The following is a 14,571-nucleotide window of genomic DNA, read 5'->3' as shown; positions in this document are numbered from 1 at the left end:
CGTGGCTCGGATCACCTCTATGTTCCTGGTGCCTGGCACCATGCCTGGCCCCGGGAGAGCTCCTGCCAGTGAGTGTGGATTGAATGAATGAATGGAGTCCCTGTGTTTCTCTCTCAGCCGACAGGGAAGGCGTGCGGGTGGGAGGACAGGACACCCAGCCAGCAACATCATTCCTCAGCGTTTGACGAAGTGTGGTTCTTTGAGACTATTTTTATTGAAATCTGTCACACCAGAGGAAGGTGCAGACATCCTAAGTGAGCAGCTCGATGCATTTTCAAAGCGCATACCCAGCACTCACCCACCCCCAAGATGCCTTGTGCCCCCTTAGTCATGTTCCCCCCAAGGGTAACCACCATCCTGAAGTCTCCGACTAGGGATTGATTGGGCCCGTCTTTTTACTTTATATACATACTAGAGGCCCGATGCATGAAATTCGTGCAAGCGTAGGCCCTCGCAGCCCCAGCTTCGTCCGGAAGGTTGTCCGGACTGTCGTTCCGCTGTTCGGCCGTCCGGTCTAATTAGCATATTATGCTTTTATTATTATAGAAAAGCTACTTAAACACACACATGTTCTCTTTTGTATAGGCCTTCTTTGCTCAGCATGATAGCTGTGGGATGTATCCATATTATAATACGAAGTTCTGGCCTGTTCTTCCTCCTGGCTGGTTAGTGTACACTTCTTTGTACTTATTTACCCGTTCTCTGGTTCATGGACATCTGAGTAGTTTCCAGTTGGGGACCACCGCAAACAGGGGTGCTGGGAACATTCAATATGTGCCCGTCGGTGAACAGGTAGCTGCATCTCCGATGATGTATACTTAGCGGTGGGATTGCTGGGCCCTAAACAAGGCGTATGTTCGGCTTTCATCTGTTATGCCAAAGCGTTTTCTAAAGAGTTTGTGCCAGGCTACCCTCCCACCAGTGGAGCATGAGAGTTCTGGTTGCATCACATCCTTGCCAACACTTGGTCTTATCTTTATTTTTTTAAGCCATTCTGATGTGCAGTGGTCTCATATTGTACTGTTAATTTGCATTTATTTCCCTAATGGATAGGATTGAGTACCCGTTCATATGCTTATTGACTATTTAGATAACCTTTGGTGTGAAGTATCTCTTCAGACTTGCCCATTTTTCTATTGAGTTGCCTGTCCTGTTCTTATTGATTTCACAGAGGTCTGTATATATTCCGGACACGAATACCTTGTTTGATATATGTATTGTAAAGATCTTCTTCCAGGTGTAACGTCTTTTGATCAGTAACAAGAGAAACCAGGAAATCATTGATTTGAACACAGGTCAAGCCCTTCATCTGTCTGAGCCTCAGTTTCCCCTCTCTAAACCCAGCAGAGTATTTAGCCCAGTGTTTGGAGTATAAACGGCCCGCTCTTGGTAGTCATCACTCCAGATGACTTTTGGCACCTTTGCTGGGGATGAAAGAGCCCTGAGCTGATGGGCAAAACTGACCCTGTGGGGGCTTTTCAACCTAAGTCATCCCTGTTTCTCAGGTCAGTTCTGTAAACATCTATTAAGTACCTGCTGTATACCAGTCTTTGGGCCAAGCATTGAAAGTGCAGCAGTGAACAAGACTAATACGGAGGGGGTTGCACCTGTGGGCACCCAGGGAAGCACTCACCAGGCTAGGGCATCACAGAAGGCTTCCTGGAGGAGGCAAGCCTTAGCGTATACTTGAGTAAGTGCCTTCTGTTCTGCACATTTGGGTACCGTCTGTGTGCCAGGCACTGATTCCCAGCCAGTGGTGATTTGTGCCCCCAGAGGACACCTAGCAATGCCTGGAAATATCTTTGGTTGTGATGACTTGGGGAGTGGGTACTACCAGCATCTAATGGGTAAGAGGCTAGGGATGCTGCTCAATACTCAGGATGCCCCCACCACAGTATTTGGCCCAAATGTCATTAGTGCCATCATGAGATGGACAGTTGCGGTACGGTGTGACATTCCAGTTAGCGGGATGAGCAGAGGGACCTCTCTGAGCCTCCGTTCCCTCCTGTCCGGTGGGAGGGAGCAGTGCTGAGCACAGCAGTTGCTGTGAGCACGTAGTAAGCTCAGGAGAGCAGCCCAGTGCCCGCCCAGGGCAGGGCTCCGATGGCGCGACGCGTGCACATCAGGCCCCCAGCAGCTCCCTGCAGAGAGTAGTATGAGCCCATTTTTCAGGGGGAGAAGACTGAGGCTGAGAGGGTAGCTGGTGAGAGCAAAGCTGGAGCCCTTTCCCTCTGCTGCACGGCCCCCCCGTCCTAACCCTCCCCCCAGCCTCCCCCTCCCCCCAACCTCCCCCCAGCCTCCCCCTTCCAAGCAGGAGCCCTGGCATTCTGGTGGTGCTTGACAAGGGTAGGCGTGCCCCGTGGCCCCGCCTGGCCCTCCGTCCTGGATGGCTGGACATGAAGGCACAGATGCCAGCCCACAGAGCCTGTTCCCTCCCTCGGGGACTGTCCTTCCTCTGCTCGGTGAACTGTACCCTGGCCGCCCACCTGCTCCGTGCGGCTTCCTGACGGCCGGAGGGGTTGGGCAGGAAGCTGGCCCGGAGCAGCCCCAGGAGGTGGCCAGATCCAAGCAGCCAGAGCTGAGGGAGGCCTTAGAGGTCGCGGACTCTGGTGGTCTGGACTCTTGTTCGGCCTCCATCTCCACATCTGGAACATGGGAGGAAGCATCAGCTCTGGGTAAACAGCGTCGGACAGTGCAAAGGTGCTGCAGGAGGGGGCTGGGGGGCGGGCCTTCGGAGGCGCCTGGGCAGTGCCTGCTGCCGTGGAAAGGCTGCGTGGCCCCTTTTAGGTGCCCCCCCCCCCCCCGAGCCTGAGCTTCTCGCAAAGTCTTGGTCAGTACCTGGGGTGGGACTAGCCAGCTTGCAGCTCCTGATGCGGTTACCGAGTCCCAGGTGCCCTTACACGTGTTCCTTTGTGACGGACAGGGTGCGCGCATCAAACATGACAGCAGCCAAATGGCCACCAGGAAGGCCTTGGCCAGATGCATGGGGGGCCATCCCTGCTCCGCGGGATGATCCATCGGGGTCTTGGGAATCGATGTCTTGTGTTCCATGAGGATGGAGCCCTCGTGAGTGCTGGGGCTCCGTGTGAGTGTCGTTAACCGACGTGTCCCCGTGCTGGGACAGGATCTGGCACACGGGCGCTCAGGCAGTGTTTACTGATGTCGGAGCAAACACACTGGAATGGAAAGATCTCCACGACCTCGTTGGAGGGAGCCGTGCCCGTTTCAGAAGGCTCCGCGTGAGCTGGGGCCCCAGCCTTGGCATTGCTGGCATTTTGGGCCAAATGACCCTTTGTGGTGGGGCCTGACCTGGGCATTGCAGGATGTTGAGCAGCATCCCTGGCCTCCACCTATTAGATGACCCCAAAACTGTGTCCAGACATTGCCAGTTGTCCCCAAAGGGGCAAATCTGCTCCGATTGAGAACCCCTGGTGTGATATGCTAGCATGTGGAGGGGAGGAGGGAGGGAGGGTGTTGGGGAAGGTGGGAGGGAAGCGCCATGTGATTTTCATCCAGGTGGGCACCCAGCTGTAACCTCAGAAGGCAGGTGAGGGTGCCTCTTAGAAATGAAGGACGGGGATGGGGTTGGAGACTTTCCTCCAGACAGACGTCAGCCTTCTCTATTTTTTTTTTAAATATTTTATTGATTTTTTACAGAGAGGAAGGGAGAGGGATAGAGAGTTAGAAACATCAATGAGAGAGAACATCGATCAGCTGCCTCCTGCACACCCCCTACTGGGGATGTGCCCGCAACCAAGGTACATGCCCTTGACCGGAATCGAACCTGGGACCCTTGAGTCCGCAGGCCGACGCTCTATCCACTGAGCCAAACCGGTTAGGGCAGCCTTCTCTATTTTTTCAAAAATACAAAGATTGTTCCAGTGACTTGAATAATTAAGTAAATTTAGAAAATAGGAATGGTGCCCTGGCCGGGTGGCTCAGTTGGTTGGAGCGTCATCCCGTATACCAGAAGGTTGTGGGTTCGATTCCCTTTCTCTCTCCCCTTTCTTCTCTCTCTAAAATTAAAAAAAAAAAAATCCATCTCCTTGGGTGAGGATTTACAAAAAAACAAAGGCATGGTAGAAGGACCCACTTACTTCTCAGCTGAGGATTTAAGGAAAACACACACCTGAAGTGTTTGGCATAGTGCCTGGCACGCAGTGGGCATAGAGGACAGCATGGCTGTTTTACTGTGCTGCGCCCCTGTGGCAGCCCCTGAGCCTGTGGAAGCAGTTCTAAGAACCTCTTTGCATTGGGCCAGCTGGAGCTCAGAGAGGGGGAGACACTTTCCCAAGGTCACACAGCAAAGTAGGAGGAAACCAGTCTTCCCGGCTCTGAAGGAGGGGCCACGTCTCCTCTGCCGCCATGTCTCCCCCCCCCACCCCCCTGCAAGGCATCTGGCCTCCTGGTCATCACACCTGTGGTCCGAGGCCATCGTGGTTTGTTTCAAACCCCACCGCTTCTTGATCGCCTGAAGTTCACCAGCCCAGCTGGCACCAAGGAAACAGGCAAGGCCGGAAGGGGCAGGATAGCCTGTGGGAGTTGTGCTGTGTTTTTGCCCAGCGGCAGTGCAATGGGAGGACGGCCGAGGCTGTGGAGATACGATGGAGGCCCTTGGCACAGTCTGACCCTGTAGGTGGGCACTGGCTGCCAGCCCTGTACAGCCTCAGCATTCTACTCTACTGCTTCAGCTCAAGCACGTGCCGTGGCTCCCTAGTACCCAAGACTAAATCTCCTTTCTGTGCCCCTGGATTAGCATGCCATGGCCTACCAAAGATTCTTCATGACAGAGCCAGATTTCAAATACTAATAATAAGAATACTAGTAATAATGGGAGCGCCCGCTGTTTGCCCGTCACAGTGATAAGTGCTCTACATGCATTACCTTAAACTTAATTTTTACAAAAGCCGTCCGCAACGGCTGCAGAAGCGGACTCTGGTTTCACACCTGAGGGGACGGATGCCCACAGAGGGTAAGTTCTTGCCCAAGGCCACAGAGCCATGGCCCAGCCCGGAGCCGCACCCTGACTCCGGAGCCAGACTTTGAAAGGAGGCCGGTCTCCCTCGTCTTCTGGGGAGGAGGAACCAGCCCGCTGCCTGCAGAGAGGGGGCCAGGCCACGCGGGCTGCTCCGTGACCTTGCCCTGTGCCCTTGGCCGGACTGTCCTGGGCCTCGCACCAGGCTCTCTCCGAGGCTCCCAGGCCTGTTCCAGGGCTGGCTCTGCGTCCCAGCACTCAAGGTCCTGAAATTATGTAACAAACCTAGAAATCGCCTGATTTCATTTCTCCTTTATTTCGCATCAAACCGCTGATGTCTAGCCCTGTAGGTCAGGGAGTGGGGGGAGAAAGACATGAAGCGCCACTTCGCCTTTCAGGGTGTACCTTTCTGAGTATTTTTTCCAACATCAATATTTACCAGAAGGGGATCGGATAGCCTATTTATCACCTAACATCTCAGCCCAGGTATCCCTCAGGTTCATGAATCCTTTTTTACAGACGGATCCAGGTCTGTAAATGTTGTGCCATGAATATTTAACTAGAATGTCTAATTAGAGATGATGCTAAATGAATAGCTGGCATTTACTGAAATCCTTCTCCTGCTGGGTCCTGCCCGGAGCACTTAACAGTTATCCCAGCAACCCTCTGAGGTAGGCAGTTCAGCCCCATTTTACAGATGAGAAAACTGAGGCTGTTGAAGTTAACTGGCCCCAGGTCTCATGGCCAGTCCTTGTTGGCAGAGGCAGCCATGGACATGTCCGTAGCCCCTCCCGAGCCCTCCTCCCATGCCTTAACCATTGGGCCACCTGGCCATGCGCCTCACCTCTCATGTTCTCAGGATGCCCTGTGTCTTTGAGGCGGGCAAGTGAGATTGGTGCTAGCCAAGGAGAGAAGACCCTAAGGTTCTGAGACACTAAGAGCCTTGCACAGCCTGACCGGCATTCACAATTCCCCGATGCCCCGGGCAGCCCCAGGCTCCGTACTTGGCATTCAAGGCCAGGCACAGTCTGTTCCTCGTCCACCTCCTTTCCCTGCCCTCTTGCCCCCATTGCTGACTTCTAACTGGCACATACCAGTATTTCTCAAATCCCTGCAATGCATCTCGGTAAAGCCTCCACCTCAGCCCTCCCAGCAGCCTTGCTGGTAAGAATTACTGGCCCCATTTGATGGATGAGGCAACTGAGGCCCAGAGAAAGAGAGGACACTGTTAGGGGTCTGGGGCAGAGGCAGGCGCGCACCCAGGCCGGCTGGCCGCACACGGGGTCCTGTCCGCCTCCCTGAGCCTTCTCTCGCCCACCACTGGTGACTGTGATGCTGAGCCCTGCTCTGCTCCTCCCCCCGCCCCCCCCCCCCCCCGCGAGGCCGTGTGTGCAGCGTCTGGGGCCAGAGTCGCCCCACTGCGGTCCCTGGTGCCCTCCCACTCACTTCTGACTTAATATCCAAGGTCACGTGCTGGCGTGATGCCAGCATGGGTGGGCACCTGGCTTCTTTCATAACAGTTCTGTTGTCTCCTGCTTTTAAATAACATCAAACACTTAACTCACACTCCGGAATACGCCGTCAAGCTCTCCCTTGTACAACCCCTGCTGCCTTGTGCTTGGTGGTGGAGAGAGGACATAGGCAGGAATGGGCGGGAACGGGAGCCCAGGCCCCTCCTGAGTGCAGCTCCTTGGGTCTGTGGATCCCTGCCCCGCCCCCCCTCCCCCCTGCCACCCCGGAATTGGGATGGGGAAAGTGACATCTTTATTGATTCAATTAAAACCTCCTCCCGGTGGCGGTGTAGGTGCCAGATCGCCGCAGCGGGGCCTTCTCTCCAGGAGAAACCACATGTATCTTGATATCGCATTTCAGTTGCTACAGATCCATGCGAATTGCAGTCCTCATCCTCTAATTTATTGCTCTAATAAAGGGCCATATGGGTTCCTTTATCACAGCATTTTTTACCCGTGTTCTTAGCCAGATTTTGCTCTAATTGGTGTCCTTATAATCGTCTGGGACCCTCTAGAACATTCTGGGGAGGGACCCATAGGTTTCACCGAGGGGCCCACGGCACAGAGTCCAAGAGCTGGTGAGACGTGTGTCTGATGCCACCCGGCACCCCGTGGGCAGCCACCTCCCCGTTTGCGTCTCTTATTTGTGGCCTGGTCAGAGCGGAGCTCTCTCTCTCATGGGAGTTTGGGGAGGTCGGCAGTTGCTGGGCGCAGTTCTGGCGTGGTGTCTGTCTGTCTGTCCATTGGGGGTGGCACTGGGCCACCCTAGCCTGCCCACAGCCCCCTGCGTGTCCTCCATCCGGGCATCCACCCCTCTGTGGATCGTCTGCCTCTCCCGTGACTGTTGGCGACACTCCTCAGAGATAAGAGTACCCAATCGTGGCTAACGTCACTGAGCGCATGCCCTGTGCCAGCCTCAGGAGCCAGCCAGGTGGGTGCTGTTTGCACCCCTATTCTGCAGAGGAGGCGAGAGCGGCCCAGAGAGAAGTGGTCAGCACAAGATCACAGCAGCTGGCCAGTGCCGAGGCCAGATTGCACCGGGCCCGTCCAGCTCTTACCCCATAGTCTGCGAGCACTGCATTCCCTCGGCCTGGCCAGGAGCCCCTGAATGCTGAACTCGGGGCCCTACGCAGTATTGCATAGGGCGGGGATGGGGGGGTAGGGGGGCGGGCGGGAGGGGGTGACCGTACTTGGCGATGCAGATCCCTGGGCCCCATTCCATAACGTCTCAGTCAGTCAGAATACTTGGGGCTGGGTCTTTCGGTCATTTCAGGAGACTCTGATGCACTTGTAAGTTGGAGAAAACCTTGAGGGGAAGAAATGACAGTTACAGTGAAGCTCAGGTCTGAGTGCTGTGTGTCCGTTCACTGATGGAACCGCACCACTGCTGTGAGCATCCCCATGTCACAGGTGGGAAAGCGGGGCCCAGAGAAGTGCGGTTAACCCCTTCCCCTCCCCTCTCCCCTCTCCCCCCGGGGCGTCACTGAACCGGGACTCCAAGCCAGGTGTGCGGACTCCTCCCCCAGTGAGCTTCCCCCATTTCTGGCAGCTTCTGGGCATAAGAATGGAGGCCGGGAGGGGTGTGTCTGTGTGTGTGTGCGTGTGTGTGTGCGTGTGTGTGTGTGGGTGTGTGGGTGGGTGGGTGTCTGTGGGTGGGTGTCTGTGTGTGTGTCTGTGTGTGTGTGTGTGTCTGTGGGTGGGTGTGCATGTGTGTGTGTGTCTGTGTGTGGGGGGTGTCTGTGGGTGGGTGTCTGTGTGTGTGTGTGTGGCAGGCGCAGGAAGCCCTGGCCCAAAGGTCACTCTGGCCCTTCCTGTTTGCATTGTTAACCCGGCAGGAGGGGTCCCATGTGTTCCGGAGCAGGAAGCCGAGAGCCAGGGCTGAGCCAGGTGCTGGGGGCGAGGCTGGGAGATGGGGCCGGAGTGGGAGCCGGTCACAGCCCGGAGCAGCTGCATGCCCTCAGCTCCCCCATCTGCGCAGTGGGCAGGGGAGGGGCTCGGGGGCTGGTTAAGAGCTTGGGTTCTGGCATCAGAGACCTGGGTTCCAGTTCAGGCGCAGTCAGTTCCCGGCTGTGTGGCCTCGGGCTCACACTTCCCGGCTCTGAGCTGGTTTCCCCCTCTGTCACATGACTGATAACAGTGCCTACCCAGGTGGTGGTAGGGGCCGAACATAAATAAAGTGCCAGGTGCACACAAGCCTCTTTCCTCGATGGCAGACGACTCCGTGTGCCTGCGCGTGTGTGCGTGCGTGTGTGTGCGTGCGTGTGCGCGTGTGTGCGTGCGTGTGCGTGCGTGTGTGTGTGTGTGTGTGTGAATCAATGATTTGTTTTCCCGAGTTGTACATTTTTCTCACCCACCAAAGGCAGGCCACGAGTCCTCCTTGCCCTTCTGATCTAGGACTCAGAACCATAATACACGCAGTCTCACAGAAACCCTGTGCATTTAATTTCGTGGGCGTGTCCGAGCGCTGCCCGCAGCCTGGTTTTGTAAGGAGTCTTTCCTGGAACGCAGCCGCGGGCACTCCTGTGAGGGCTGCCTCGGGCTGCTCTCAGGCTGCGTACAGACCAGAGTCCCTGTCCTGGGTCAGAGCCCTCGGCTCTCTGTACACAGGTCGCGACCGCTCCCCCCGCCCCCCAGGGATCAGAATGTTCAGGGCTGACAGTGTTTGCCTGTTGGCTCTGTGCCAGGCCTGACGGGAGTTCCTCCCACTTCTTTCCTCCAGGTGTTAGTCCCATTTCTCAGACAGAGCACTGAGGCTCGGAGAGCCGCCCAGAGTGGCTCAGGATACCCAGGCTCTGGGTGGGGGAGCAGGATTTTGGTCCTGCTTTAAATCCTTTTAGGTAAAAAATGCAGAGCAAGTGAGGAAAGAGGTCCTGGACCTAGGAGTATGGGCAGTGTGGAGAGAGGGCGAGAAAGACAGATTTTCCTACTGGCTCCCTGCTTCCCAGCTGTGTGGCCTTGGGCCGGTGACCCCACCTCTCTGAGCCCCAGGAAATGGAGGGCTAATACGGAGGGAGGGTGCAATGGGGTGACTGGGGGTGGCTGTGGGCACAAAACTCAACGATGGAAATCCTTAGCGCGGCCCCTCAGTCCAGCAGTGCTAAGTGCGAGCTTGCTCTGAAGGCAGCTGCCGCCTGTCTCTCCGCATCCCTCTGGAGTCCCTCCTCGCGCTTTTAAGCCCAGGCGCGTCCAGGCCTCGGAATCACCCTTTTTCTTCCTCTCGCCTGTGGAGTCCGGCAGGCTTTTCTTAGCTGGCTTCCCTCCCGTGGTCAGGGGTCTCACCCCCAGGGGCCCTGCCAGAGAGATCCCTGGTCTCCCCAGCTCTGCACCCGCAGGTTGGGGCTTGGGATGGTGAGGTCAGCCGGGGTCAGCGGGGCTCCGTGGGGCGGATGGTCACCATGGCGATGGAATGTGTGGGAGCTGGTGCCCGAGGGGAGGGCTGGCAGGACATGCACCGGGCCCCCCTCCCAGGCCACTCTGTCCGTGAGGGACCCGCCCCTTCGCTGGTGCGTGTGTTCCAGCCCTCCCCCCCATCTTGGAAACAAACCTCTGTCCGCTGAGCTCGGAGAAATTATGCTGAGTTAGACGTTCAGATGCGTTTCAGCCCAAATCAGTGGGTATCAGTGTAAATGTCACCTCCTGTGGCATGACCCCCCCCCCTCCCGGGCATTTCCTTCCGAACATCTGTCACCTGTCACAGGCGTCTTCCTGGCTCGCGTGCTGCGGTTTTGCTCCCACTAGAGGTCAGCTCCAGGAGGCAGGGGCCTTGTCGGCTGCTCGTCGTGTCCTGGCACATAGCAGTCGCTCAGTAAACACGTGTGGAATGAATGAATGTGGGTCTAAAAGGATCGTGAAGATTGAACAGCGCTCCCCCCCTTTCTAGGGTCAGTGGGAAAAGCAAGCAAAGCCCCCTCCCCCCCTCCTGCCGCACCCACGTGATGAGCCCCATGACAGGTGCCACGGAGATCCGCTGGGGGCAGAGCCAGGTATGGGAACGGGCTTCTCCTCTTGTAGCTGTGAGGCTTCTAACCACTCAGTTCTCAGAGCTTCGGTCCCCTCGCCTCGCAGATGGGAATGAAAATCCCCATCTGCAAACTTTCCACAGCTCTGGCTGGGCGCTCAGCTGGTGGGGCGGCGTCCCCGGCACCAAGAGGTCGCTGGTTCCTTCCCAGCTGGGGCACAAGCAGTAGGCAGCTGATGGATGTTTCTCTCTCACCCCTCTCCCTCTCTTGTGACGATAAGACACAAAAGTTTCCACCGAGGATGAAATTAGAAAACGAAAGCCAGCATGTAAATAGCACTCGCTGTGGCAGGCGCTGACTTACTTACATCTCCCAGCGCTTCTCGGAGGCTAGTTCCTCCTTCGCAGCAGCCACATTCCCAGGGCCCTGGTGCCATATGCGCATTGTCGTCATCCCCATTTTACAGATGAGGAAACTGAGGCTCAGAGTGGGTAAGTCAGTAGCCCGTGGAGTCCCTACTGGGATTTGAGTCCCTACTATACTTTTTTAAATACTAGTCATGTTATTATTGTGTAGAAAGACAGTATGACAACGCCATGCCGGTTTGTGCTGAGGAGCAAAACATCCTCGCCGACCCCTGTGGCATTTTGCGTCCGTTTCCTCTTTTTGTCTTTTTGTTTGGCCGCCTGTGGTTTCCATGTGCCGCTTGGTTTTGTGGGTTAGTCATTCGCTCTTTCGCAGTCTTCCTCAGCTGGCACGCACCTGACCTTTGCCCTCCCCCGCCCACCAGGGCTGTCGTGAGGGTAAAACGAGGGAGAGCATGGACAGCCCTCGGCCCGGTGTTGAATATGCAGTGGAGCATAATGAATGCTTACGTTTCTCCTATAAGAAAAAGGGGGCTCGTTGACCCCCCTCCCCAGGCCTCGCCTTTGCCTTCCAAGTCGGCGCTGTCCCACAGAAATCAGTGCGAGGGATGGGATGTCCTACCCGGGGCCCAGGGACCTTTCCTGAAATGTCCAGAGAGAAGTCCTTCAGGTTTTGTGCATCACGTGGCGTTTTTGTTGCCGCTTCTCTTTCTTCCTCCTCTCCCCCTTTCTCCGCTCCCCTTCTCGTCTCTTCTTTCCCTGAAATACAAAAGCCCGTTTTAGCTCCTAGACCAGTGGTCGGCAAACCGCGGCTCGCGAGCCACATGTGGCTCTTTGGCCCCTTGAGTTTTTAGCAAAGGCCAGCGTAGGAGGACCCTCATTAAGTGAATAACAATATACCTGCCTATAGAGTTTAAGTTTAAAATATCTGGCTCTCAAAAGAAATTTCAATCGTTGTCCTGTTGATATTGGGCTCTGTGGATGAATGAGTTTGCCGACCACTGGCCTAGGCCATACAGCAACAGGCCAGGGGTGGGAGGTCCAGCTTTGCCCCCCCCCCCCCCCCCCACCTCACCGCGCCCATTCTAGACCTGCGCCTGGCCACCCTGTGGCTGGCACGCAGGAGCTGAACTTGAAACGTTCTCTCCTTTGACTTTAAACTCAAATGCCCACGCGTGGGTGGTGCTCCACTTCGGACACGTGGCCCTGGCGGCTGAGGCTCAGCCTGTCCCTCAGCCCTGAGAGGGCCCTTCAGCTGCACGCTGCCTGCCCGCCTCCGGCCTCCTCCCCGGCTCCAGGCATTTCAAGGGCTCCCGAGAGCAGCTGGGCCGAGCCATCCGCCTCCCTCCGCCCCCTCCCCTCCGCCCTGGAATGCCTCAAGCACCTTCTCCCTAATTGTTTGTATTTGTTCCAAGAGGCAGGCCTCCCATTATCGGCCAGGCCACCGAGCCCGCAGGGCCGGGCCTGTGTGTTCTGTAGCGTGGAGGCTGGGGGCTGGTTGCTGTGGTTACACCTGGGAACCCTTCACCATCTGGGCTTAGCTGTGCTCATTAGGCTGGTATTTCAAAAAAACTGCATAGAAGCGAGGAATGGGCATAGGGAGAAAGGACAGAAATGGGGAACAGCCTCCCCCAGTTTATTTCCATCCTGGCACAAATGAAAGAACGGCTGCGATGTCTGAGGACTCGCTGTTCTTATCGAAACCTCCCAACAGCCCATTTTACAGAAGGGGAAAACCAAGGCTCAGAGCAGTGACGGTCTGTGTGGGCAGGGAGTCATCCAGCTGCAGAGCTTCTTTCTTCACCGCCCCCTCCGCCTGGAATGGGACCGGAGGAGGGAAGGTGACGCTCAGACTTAGCTGGGATTCTGAAGTGGTTGCCCTGGTGGGCCTCAGTTGCCCTGTCAGTAAAATGGGTTGGCAGAGACCCAGGGCTCCCCGGGCAGCAGCGCCTCAGCGCAGACTCCCAGCTCCCACCTCTCTGCCTGAGAAGCGAGCCAGTTCACCCCTGGAGGTCCAGGCAAGGTCCGGCCCAGCCGCGGCATCCGGGGCCCAGACGGTCTCCCCTGCACTGCAGCGCCCCCAGAGTGCTTCCCCGCAGTCACTGTCGGTGCCCTCGGGGAACCCGCCGTCCCCCTCTCCACGGCACCGGCCCTGATGCAGCATCACCCCAGGGGTCAGCGGGCGGGCGGCCCTAATGCAGCATCACCCCAGGGGTCAGCGGGCTGCGGCCCTAATGCAGCATCACCCCAGGGGTCAGCGGGCGGGCGGCCCTAATGCAGCATCACCCCAGGGGTCAGCGGGCGGGCGGCCCTAATGCAGCATCACCCCAGGGGTCAGCGGGCTGCGGCCCTAATGCAGCATCACCCCAGGGGTCAGCGGGCTGCGGCCCTAATGCAGCATCACCCCAGGGGTCAGCGGGCTGCGGCCCTAATGCAGCATCACCCCAGGGGTCAGCGGGCTGCGGCCCTAATGCAGCATCACCCCAGGGGTCAGCGGGCTGCGGCCCTAATGCAGCATCACCCCAGGGGTCAGCGGGTGGGCGGCCCTAATGCAGCATCACCCCAGGGGTCAGCGGGCGGGCGGCCCTAATGCAGCATCACCCCAGGGGTCAGCGGGCGGGCGGCCCTAATGCAGCATCACCCCAGGGGTCAGCGGGCGGGCGGCCCTAATGCAGCATCACCCCAGGGGTCAGCGGGCGGACGGCCGTGGCGAGCGTGCCCTAGGCTGCAGTCCAGGGACGGGAGTGCCCAGGGAGTGGGTGCAGCTCCTGGTCCCCCGAGTCCCAGCTCCCCTTGGGGCAGTCCTGGGCACAGGCACCCCCACCCCAGCCTCCATTCTTGGGGGCTCGCAAAGCCCCCGGGCGGTGGCCAGGCCCCAAAGCCCGCGTCCCATTGTCCCAGGCTGGCGCTGCTGTGTGCTCCCGGCCCCCACGCCGTTCCTGCCTCATAATAGCTCCGCAGGAAGGCTGTCATTATCTCTTATTTTTGGAGGAGGCAGCGGGAGTTCAGAATGAAGTCCCTTCTCCGGTCACCGACTGGCAAGTGGCAGAAGCAGGATTTGAACCCCGAGCTGTAGCTCTCACCCACCCTCCTCCCTGCCAGGACGCGGGGACCCCCTCCCCTGATGGAGTCTGGTGGGGTGGGGACAGGCCCGGTTCCTGGGCTGCGCCCACTGGCCCCTCCTGGAGGGGCTCTGGGTGCCCAGGAAGCTGCCTGTGCTTTGTGGGGGGCTGGCTGCCAAGTCACCCCGCTTTTGCTCCCCAAGCCCCCCTCCCGGTCTTTGCTGTCCTCTGCTCCCGTCTGAGCTGCCTGCGTTGGGCTGTTTGCTCAGGTAGCAGAGGTGGCCTCTTGCCGGGGCCTGGCCAAGGTCAGGGGTCAGCTTAGCGCCTGCTCGCTGAGCCTGGGGGAGGCATCCCCACCCCAGAGGCTGGAGGGGATCCTGGTAGGTGACGTGGGAAAAGCTGTAGCGCCATGCCCGCTCAGTAAGCACAAAACGCCGGCTTGTTTGAGTGCCGTTGCAGGTGAGCGATCGGTGTTCAGCAAAGCGGGTGAGTGGCTAACATTTCTCTTCTCTCTGTCCCTCTTCCAGGGTTCCCCCCACCCCCTGGCCTTTAGCATCCAGATCACTTCTAACCCCAAACGAGCTGGAAAGGACAGGAGTCCCCCCCAACCCCAGGTTTTACCTTCCATGATTTCATTTACGTGCAGTCAACTGCGGTCCGAATATATGAGATGGAAAGTTCCAGAAAGAAACAATGGAT

General features: G+C 57.6%; 1 protein-coding gene across 4 annotated transcripts in view; it reads left to right on the top strand.

Annotated features, from left to right (window-relative positions):
* Nucleotides 1-14,571, top strand: part of TPST2 (tyrosylprotein sulfotransferase 2) — a 40,588-nt gene that overhangs the window by 11,561 nt on the left and 14,456 nt on the right. The window contains exon 1 of one of the 4 annotated variants that reach the window (XM_079763218.1): nucleotides 585-665. The exons of 2 other annotated variants lie outside the window; for them this stretch is intronic. The gene's annotated coding sequence lies outside the window, so the exon portion shown is untranslated. Of the gene's footprint in view, nucleotides 1-584; nucleotides 666-10,791; nucleotides 10,937-14,571 lie in introns of those variants that run through there. One more of the 4 variants, XM_079763219.1, reaches the window with a different exon arrangement.

This window comes from Cnephaeus nilssonii (genome assembly GCF_951640355.1).
Source record: "Cnephaeus nilssonii genome assembly, chromosome: 22".
In the NCBI taxonomy this organism is placed as follows: domain Eukaryota; kingdom Metazoa; phylum Chordata; class Mammalia; order Chiroptera; family Vespertilionidae; genus Cnephaeus; species Cnephaeus nilssonii.
The sequence above is the reverse complement of the archived record's forward strand: the minus strand, read 5'-3'. Positions and strand labels throughout refer to the sequence as shown.